Source organism: Vanacampus margaritifer, chromosome 18, assembly GCF_051991255.1.
Source record: "Vanacampus margaritifer isolate UIUO_Vmar chromosome 18, RoL_Vmar_1.0, whole genome shotgun sequence".
Lineage (NCBI taxonomy): Eukaryota > Metazoa > Chordata > Actinopteri > Syngnathiformes > Syngnathidae > Vanacampus > Vanacampus margaritifer.
Genome location: NC_135449.1, coordinates 14606394 through 14615606, shown reverse-complemented (window position 1 = coordinate 14615606; position 9213 = coordinate 14606394). Strand labels below are relative to the sequence as shown.

Here is a 9213-nt window from a genome sequence, read left to right as displayed (position 1 = left end):
CGGCGGCCCACAGGCCCCGACCCGCGTCGCCGGACCCAGAGCGACGGACCGCGCCGGGGCGGCGCCGCCCCGGACACCAGGAAGAGCCCCGCAACACAGCACCCACCACGAGACCCAGGGAACGACCAAGACGCAGCCGCCACCCAGCAGCCAACAGAGGGGCAGACCCGCCCACGCCCAGCCAGGGGGGACAGCACCTGTAGCGTTAGTCCCCTGGCATGCAGTGAATCCGAATATTAGCCTTTAGTGCCCATTGGAGGTGAATCTGTTCGATCCTGTTGGCAGCAACTGGGTTCCTGACTATAAAAACACAACCATTAGTAACAAACTGCCAAATGCAGAGACATCAATGTAAGTTATCACGATGTGGTGGCTCTCGCTAACAGGCAGAATTAAATAACCAGAATTAGGTTAAAATATTCTATATACGTAGACCATATTTCTATGAATTTTGATATTTGTTTTTTATTTGAGGCCGATATTTTTTCCATTAAAATGTGATTTATGAGGAGGTTAGACCATTGGTCGATATTCAGAGTTTGTTTATTTTTCCAGTTAACAAGAATTGTTTTTTTAGCGATAGTAAGGGCTACAAGTGTAGATTGAAATTGTTTATGTGGTAGGTCAGTTGTTGGACATTTTGGGGACTTTTTCAACGTCTTCAGTTGTGACTGAGGCAGACGCACTGCGGCTCACCTGAGAGTGAACGCTGGAACCTTATGATTGAATGGTGTTGTCATAAGGACCATGGCCAGCCGAGTTGAGGACCATCTCTACTGTCCAACCTGCTTGGAGATCTTTAGAGATCCTGTCATGCTGCCGTTTAGTCACAGCTTTTGTCGTGCGTGTGTACAGCAGTGGTGGGAGCAGAAAGGAGATTGAACGTGTCCAGTCTGTAGGACAGAGTTTAGATCAATTGATGTACCTCTGAACTTAGCCCTGAAGAACATGTGTGAGGTCTTTTCACAAGCCTCAGTGGAGTCTGACGAAATCTGCAGCTTGCACAAGGAGAAACTGAAACTTTTCTGTTTGGACCACCAGGAGCTTGTATGCCTCATCTGCAGAGATGCAAAAATCCACGCTGGCCACAACTTCCAACCCCTCAATGAAGTTCATAAAGATCACAGAGACAAACTCGAGGATGGCCTGCAGGAAGCAAAGAATAGACTAGAAGATTACATTGAGACAAGAAACAACTGCAATGAAAACGCGATGTACATCAAGGTCCAGAGGGAGCAGGTGGAAATCAAGACTAAGAAGGATTTCGAGGAGCTTTGTCACTTCCTGCAAGCTGAGGAGGAGGCCAGGTTGTCTGCTGTGATGGAGGAAGAGCAAAAGAAGACCCTGATGATGAAGGAGAAGATTGCGGCTCTCAGCAGAGACATGGCCGCGTCAGACGCGATCAGAAGCACAGAAAAGCAGCTGACCTCCGTTTCTTTCATGAAGAACTTCCAGACTACGATGACCAAAATCCAGAAGCTACCCGACAAGCCCAAACTGCTCTCAGGAGCTCTGCTGGACGAAGTCATGCATGTGGGCAACCTCAAGTTCAGCGTGTGGGAACGAATGAAGGAGATGGTCTCCTACAGTCCCGTCATTTTGGACCCAAACATGGCCGGTCCGGATCTCAGTCTGTCTGAAGATCTGACCAGCATGATATTAGAAGAAGGACAACAGCGGATGTGTAACTATGTGCTGGGTTCTGCTTTGGCCTCGGGAACACACATGTGGGATGTTGAAGTGGAAGACAATACACATTGGGATGTGGGGGTGGCATCGGAGAACCCCTGTTTGATGTCAGATGTCATGATAACACAGAGCATTGCATTTCGTCATGATAAATACCAAAAGTTTGGAGGGTCACTTGGATCGTGGAATCCGCCAGTGACACTGCAGAGAATCCGAGTTCATGTGGACACCAACAAAAGATTACTTTCATTCTCTGAATCTTGTGCAAACACTGATTTAGGCAAAACAAAACTTTCTGATTGGCAACATTTGTCTGACAGCATGAAATTGTTTCCTTACTTTAGAACATGTGGCAAAATACCTCTGCGAATAGTTCCACTTACACCTTGTGTTACAACTCAAAGTCACTGATGATGTTGGAGATGTTTTAACTTACACAATTGTCATCATTCATTTAAATCGTGAATCGTGGGGTGACAACCACTCCAGTCGCGCCGGCTGATATGTTCTCTCCAAGCCACTGGAAATCACGTTCTTGTCAAATTTGATGTATGTGAAAGGAATAGTGAACATTTTGCTTCATATCTGCCTGGCAATTGAATGGCAAGCATGTCATTGTTTGCGTCCTTGATCTTGTCACACAGGGTTGGGCTGGGTCTGATGACTTTTTCACTATGTGAGGTCAAGTTACTCATTGACACATTGGCAGAATGTCAAGTTTTCTTTCATGCACTGTTGTGCCCACCCTTGCTCTCTCGTTACTTTGTATTTTTGTATATAAAGACTTACTACTTTTTCATTTCCGTGTCCTATCTGCTTTTGGGTCCAAATTCTGCACCTACCTCACCAGCCTGCACCAACCTTAGCACACATTACTGGTTTGTATGCTTTCACTGGTTTTGCCAGTTTTGTGATGTAGTGAAGCGACTATGGCAGGTTTTTCTGATGAAGACAGGATGTGTGCAGTGTGGAGCTTTACACACTCATGCGAGCACTCGATAAGCGAAAGCTACCAGGCCATTTTGAGTTTTCATAATAAAGTTTGGCGTCACTAAAGGTTTGCATCTGGTTGTCTTTTTGACAGCAAAATGTGACCAGATTTTCATGTTTTTTAATCCTACACTTAATTCCCTTGAAAATTCTGAAAATTAAATTCCAAGAGCAGGTAAGGAAATCATTCAAGATTTCAACCCTTTAAAAGTTTGGGACGTTTGACCTCTCAACAGATGAAATCAACTTCAAGGTGCCTAGAAGGATCTTTGCTGGAACAAGTTAAACATGGGTAACCTTTGCGGCTACCTTTGTACAGGTAAAGTGCATTGGCAAGGAATCGAACCTGGGGCCCTCGCATTGCAAGCAAGTATTCTACCACTGAACAACCATGCTTTCGTCTCAATAGGCTGTAGGCTTCTCTCAAGGCAAAGCATTTTTTACAGGACAGCAATGTATCGACACGGCAGTGTACAGGTATGTATTGTCATAATGATAGTGTGTGTGTGTGTGTGTGGGGGGGGGGGGGGTCTGAAAGGATAACACAGTGTGATTATGCTGTGTTAACAAAACTTGGTGATATAGTTGATGTTACATTGAGATAACGAATTTGAACATTTTAAGATTAAGTTGCTGCTGCCTCTGATACATTGCAATATAAACACTTAGTGATAACCATCCATTCCGATTACGACCTAAAATGATTTCAATTACTTATTAGAACAGATTTGAGACTAACCTGCTGGCTGATTCATCAATGGTAAGATGCATTAGCCAGGAATTGAACCCAGGCATCTCGTACGACAAGCAAGAATTCTACCACTGAACAACCAAGGCATCACACTGCTTTCCCAAAAAGCTGTAGACCTCCACCAAGGCAAAACATTTTCAAGGAACCTGCGATTTATCATTTTGGAATGTATCAGCAACTTGTGCATTGCTGTAATGATTGATACCGATAGAGCGCAATAACAACACTGCCATAACAATTCAGAACTCTCCCATACAAATAGTGAACTATAACCATGCCCAACACATAACATAAGCAGGGTCAAGTCAAAGTAAATACCTAGGTACTCCAAGGGATACGCAAAATATAAAAATAAATTTAAAAAGCAGCATCCATGCAAAAATACTTTAAAAAAAATTACATTATGTAAATATTTCAGGAAAATCAAAGTTAATAAAATAAAATGTATATTCAGTAGGCTATTCAATTTCATTGTCCTAAAATCACAGTCTTATTAAACCAGAATGGTTTGACCCAAACTGTCATATGCCATCTAGGATCACCTGTCAATTGTTTGAAAATTTGATCTAAAATAAATGATTGATTTTTTAGAACAAATCTTTCCTTTTTTTTTCTCCCCCAAAAAAAAGATAATGCTATTGCTTTGTAGTTGTTGTTTTTTTGCTTTTGCGCGTCTCATTACTGCTTGTTTTATTCTCATGAAAACTAAATGTTCTTTTTTTAAATCAATGTGGCATTAGTGCTTCCTCTAAACACAAAAGTGAACTTTTTTTTTCTTCTAGCAAGCAGCTGATTGGGTGGGCGGCTGCGACCTATAGCAGGTCTTTTAAGAGCTAAAACTCAGCAAGGAACAATTTTATTACAAGATTTTCATGGAATTTCATAAACTATATTACTGTATATTTATAGTGTCTTTCGGGTGCATGAGTTGTCTGAGCTTTTTAGTGTGGTTTTACTACTGTATAGACTATTTAATGTTTTCTCATAATTTGTTGTACAATACATCTTTCATTTATTCCTGGCTCTGACGTATAGAAGTGTTATTATGTCCTAGTTTTCGGTTTTGGTCTGTTATTTGTTTTTTGTTTTCCTTTCTTTTAATTTTATGAATGCGCGACGGCTTCACTTTCTCACACTTTTTCGCAGCTGCCGTCACAAGCACTGGTCACTACATTAGGTACATCACACCAATTTAGGCAGCAATAAGTTGAATAAAAAAGAAGGTATTGAAATTTAGGGCAAATTTAATTCATGGCCTGGTGTCATTGTTTCAAAATATTATTTTTGGTGATTTAAAAATATATATTTTTGCGTGTGGTGAGGTGAGATTATTTTTGTTGAATGTGATTTATTGCTTCATTTGCACTTAAAGAAAAAATAATATACACATCTTTTCTCTCAAATTTATTTCTTCTACATTCACTCTGTATTTTTATTATTATTATTTTTTATTATTATTATATTTCTGGAGAGCTCAGTATTGTTCATTCGGTAATTTTACCGATTTGGCATGTCATCATCATTGCTCTTTTCTTTTTTTTCCTTTTTTTTTGTATGTGGGTGAGTATGTGTATGTGCGTGTCTGTGAGTGTGTGTGTATTCATCAGTTCACCTAAAACCTATTAAAAAATCCCAAACCGTTCACCTAAACCGAACACTTCCAGCCAGAGTCGTGAGGCCGTCAAGAGATGCGAGAAAGGACCAAAGAAAAGAAAGGAAAGCCAGCACTGACCAGACACCACCCACCAGGCCACCAACCAGAGTCCTTCACCAACCCCAGAAACATCTAAATTCCAACAAATCAGGGAGACCTCAAGATACCAAAGGAGAGACTGAGGAAAAGAAGGAAGGACAGACGAAGCAGAGTGAGATCCACAGACACCAGCCTCTACCGATTCAATGACCTGAGGAAGAAGCAGATTGTGTCTGAGTTTCGATAGATGCTGGTGTGGTGGATCTGGCATGCATGAAAATCTCCACCAAAGAGGGGAGCCGTCGACCCCTGCCAGGACAGAGCAAGCGCAACACCTCAGGGCCCCCCAGGCCGCGGCAGCGCCAAAGGACGACCCTCGGGCCCCGCAGGGGCCATCGGCCAGAGAGCAAACCCAGGAGCAAGAGCGCCCCCCACCCCAACACGGCCCGTGCCCCCCAACCCAACGCAGCAGGACGGGGCAGAGCCCACGCTCCCCCCATGACCCCCCCGCCACCCACCCCAACCCAGCCCCAGCCGCCCCCAGGCCCCAAAATCCCCAGTCAAATTTATAAGTACATCCATTGATCTGTACTCAGTCCTGCAGACTGGACAAGATCTATCTCCTTTCTGCTCCCACCACTGCTGCATACACACGCGACAGAAGCTGTGACTACATGGCAGAATGACAGGATCTTTAAAGACCTCCAAGCAGGACGGACATTGTTGATCGTCCTCAATTCTTCTAGCTATGGTTTTTGTGAAGAAAGCGACTCAGTTGTGAGAACTGTGTCTTCCTCAATCGCGAATGAAAAAGGGATTGAAAGTAAATAGCATCGTATACTTTTAGAAGTAAAACTGCTAGTTAGAACCTTTTTAGGTTCCCCAGCTTGTCCTCATAGGAGAACCCTTTTGGGGTTCCTGTTAGAACTGTTTATGAAGGTTCCACCTGGAACCCTTCCAAAGGGTTCTACCGAGAACATAATGGGTTATACCCAGAACCATCTGTGAAAGGTTCCACCCAGAACCCTGTATGAGAGGTTCAACAAAGAACCCTTTAAGGGTTTTAGTCTAGATCTCACACAAGAGTTCCAGTGAGAACCCTGTGATGTTTCAAGTGTTTCATCTAGAACCTTCACAGAAAGTTTCACTGAGAACCCTTTTATATTTCAAGGGTTTCATAGAGAACATTCATAAAAACTTGCACTGAGAACCCTTTTATATTTCAAGGGTTTCATAGAAAACATTCATAAAAACTTCCACTGAGAACTCGTTTGTATTTCAAGGGTTTCATAGAGAACCTTCATAAAAAGTTCCACTGAGAAACCTTTTATATTACAAGGGTTTCATCCAGAACCTTCACGAGTTCCACAAAGAACCCTTTTATATTTCTGGGGTTTCATCTAGAATTAACACACTAAGTTATAGTGAGAACCCTTTTGTTTCAAGGATTTTATCTAGAACCTGCACAAAGAGTTGTTTTTTTAATAAGGGTTTTTTTTTTAACCCTTATATGGTGTTCAGGGTCTGTTGGACCCACGTTCCCATACAAAACACAGGTCAACCACACTGTATTTCTACAGATCAAAATTATCGTTTATGTTCATCGTTATTGTTGACACTGAGAAATATTCAAACAGGTTTTTTTTTTTTATGAGGACAATGATGGCTATTATTAAAAGCTATTATGCAGGTCCCAGAGGGCGGACGGGTCAGACGTGAACACAAGTCCAGTGGAATCAGCAACATGACAGCTAGATGCACACAAGCCATGCACACCAGGCTGTCCTAAGCAGGTGGATTCTTATCATCTCTAGCAATTGCGCCATCGAGAAGGGAGGACAAAAAAAGACAGTTAGTAGCACCAATACAAGACATACATACTGCACATACATACTGAAGCCATTTATAAAAAGTAAAGCCATGCATGGTCGAATGAGGGCAGTCAGAGTATGCATTTATTTATTTTATTAATTTATCAACACATCCTAATGGTGACAGTTGAACAGATTGAAAAAGCCTGTCCTTTATCTCCTATAACAAGAGCCTCAACTGGCATAAAATCAGGTGAAAGTGAGCGAACCCCACAAGGTTTTCACATTAATTATTTTCACTAAAGTTGAAATACTTTTCAGTAAAAATCAATTACTGGAAAAGGAGGTTCAATACTCACACAATAACACGGTGGCACACAGCTTTTTTGTCACAACTCTCTAGCTCATGTAGACAAAAAAGAAACAAATGTTAACATAAAAAAAGTATACCATTCTCCATAAGGGTCCTAGAGTCACACTTGCTGAAATAAGATAGAAGATTTAACTTACCTTGATTATTCGAGGTTTCTGATCGCTTGAGGTTTCACTTCAATCCAGCTTGTAATACAAATTCATACAGAGGTGATCACGTGTGTGAATCACCGCTGATATGTCACACCTGTTTTGAAGAGGGCGGAGCGTGTAATCAGTAGCAAAACTGGCATTCAACTCCCACAGGGAAACTGGGCTCCAGGTGGCGGAGTGGAACTGTCACTTGCCTATGATGCAGGTTGGCGTGGATTTGCTTCCCTGCCTGGGAGACCATGTTTGTATGTGTGCATGTTTGTGTGAAATAGATATTAAAAATAGAAAAATGACTGGTTGTTTGTTTTAACTTTCAAAATGCAAACACCAACTTTGAAATCCATCCATCCATTATCTGAACCACTTGTTCCTCAAAAGGGTCGCGGGCAGTGGCGGTTCGAGACAGTGTTACCCCAGAAATACACACGCATGCGCAGAAACACACATATACAACATGCGCACACTTGTATTTCAGGTTTAATTTTTCGCATTCTCTGGCAACATTAAAGCATGTCACGTGAGTAGCATAGTTTAAAAAACAATCCTTATAGGCTATGCAATAACAGTTTTTAAGTTTGAGCTGGAAGGAGGTCAAAAAGTGGCACAATTGACAATCTATGCTAGTACTGCTTGTTTTGTTCACGTTTATCTCCGGGGGAAAAAACATGCAGAGTAAACAGAGCTGTTATGGAACTTACAGAAACGACTCCAGACACTACGACCGTCCGCATATGAAGGATGTATTCTTTATTCGTTTCCCAAAGCCAAAACTTCAGAGAGATAAATGTGAACGTGGATCAACTTGTGCGGACCTCTAAAACAGCAGTTTAACGCCCGCAAAGTGAGCCTTTCACCCTCATATGTAGTAAACATTTTGTTGGGGGCCATGCATGCATGCATGCTCTTACGATGACAATCCTGCTCTTGCCGGTGTTCCCGGTCACCGCTGTCCCAAAGAGGTAAGCGATTGTCTTTATTATTTATTTATTTTTGTTTGCCGTTTGGCACTACCTCGACTGCCGGACAACAATAATGAACGACGAGGAAAAATGCTAAAATGGCGTTGCCACTGTTGTTCGGACCTGTCTTGCTTTTTTATTTTTTGACCTTTCGTGCACCTGTGACATATATAAAAATGTATCTGTAGGGCCTTTTCTGAATTAAGAAAACTGGTTTATAAGCGGGAAGCATATAATAATTGAAAGAATTGAGGTATAGCGAGTGTTGTTGGTTGTGCCCAAGAAATTCAGAGTAGAATTTGTATATATTTCTATCTGTTTTCATTTTGCATAGATTAGCATTAGAATTGAAAAATAAAAAGTTTAATAATTTTTCACAAAAGTTTCAGTTTATTTATTTTTTCACAAATCGTTTCATTTTAAAACAGTGGGAAAAAGAGCTTTTTGCAACATGGCCCTGGATGATCTCTTATACTCTACTATACTCTACCTGCTGCCTGTTTTTGAAAAAATGCTCGGCACAGTTATACCATAATACACAATAAAACACAACAGGTCTTACACATGCATTAGGCTACTGCATTACACTTACTGTAACGTGCAGAACTTATTTTGATTCAAAATGTTATTTTTTTTCCAATGATATGCAAAATAACAGATAACAAAAATACCGACGTGCGCACATCGAAGTGACTCATCAGATACACAGAGAACGGAGTCGGTTTGAAATCAATCAGATGAAACATCTAGGAGAAGTGGGCATAAGGATGACTTCTATAAATGGGCAAAAATTGG

General features: G+C 41.5%; 1 long non-coding RNA gene and 1 pseudogene across 1 annotated transcript; one reads left to right on the top strand and one right to left on the bottom strand.

The window, feature by feature from the left end:
• The first annotated feature begins 747 nt into the window (after positions 1-747).
• Positions 748-9213, top strand: part of LOC144038807 (E3 ubiquitin-protein ligase TRIM39-like) — a 107495-nt pseudogene continuing 99029 nt past the window's right edge.
• On the bottom strand, positions 6781-7551 carry LOC144037967 (uncharacterized). The gene is made up of 3 exons (XR_013289121.1): positions 7445-7551; positions 7294-7333; positions 6781-6933 (listed from the first exon to the last, which is right to left on the bottom strand). It is a non-coding gene; the product is annotated as an uncharacterized LOC144037967 (long non-coding RNA).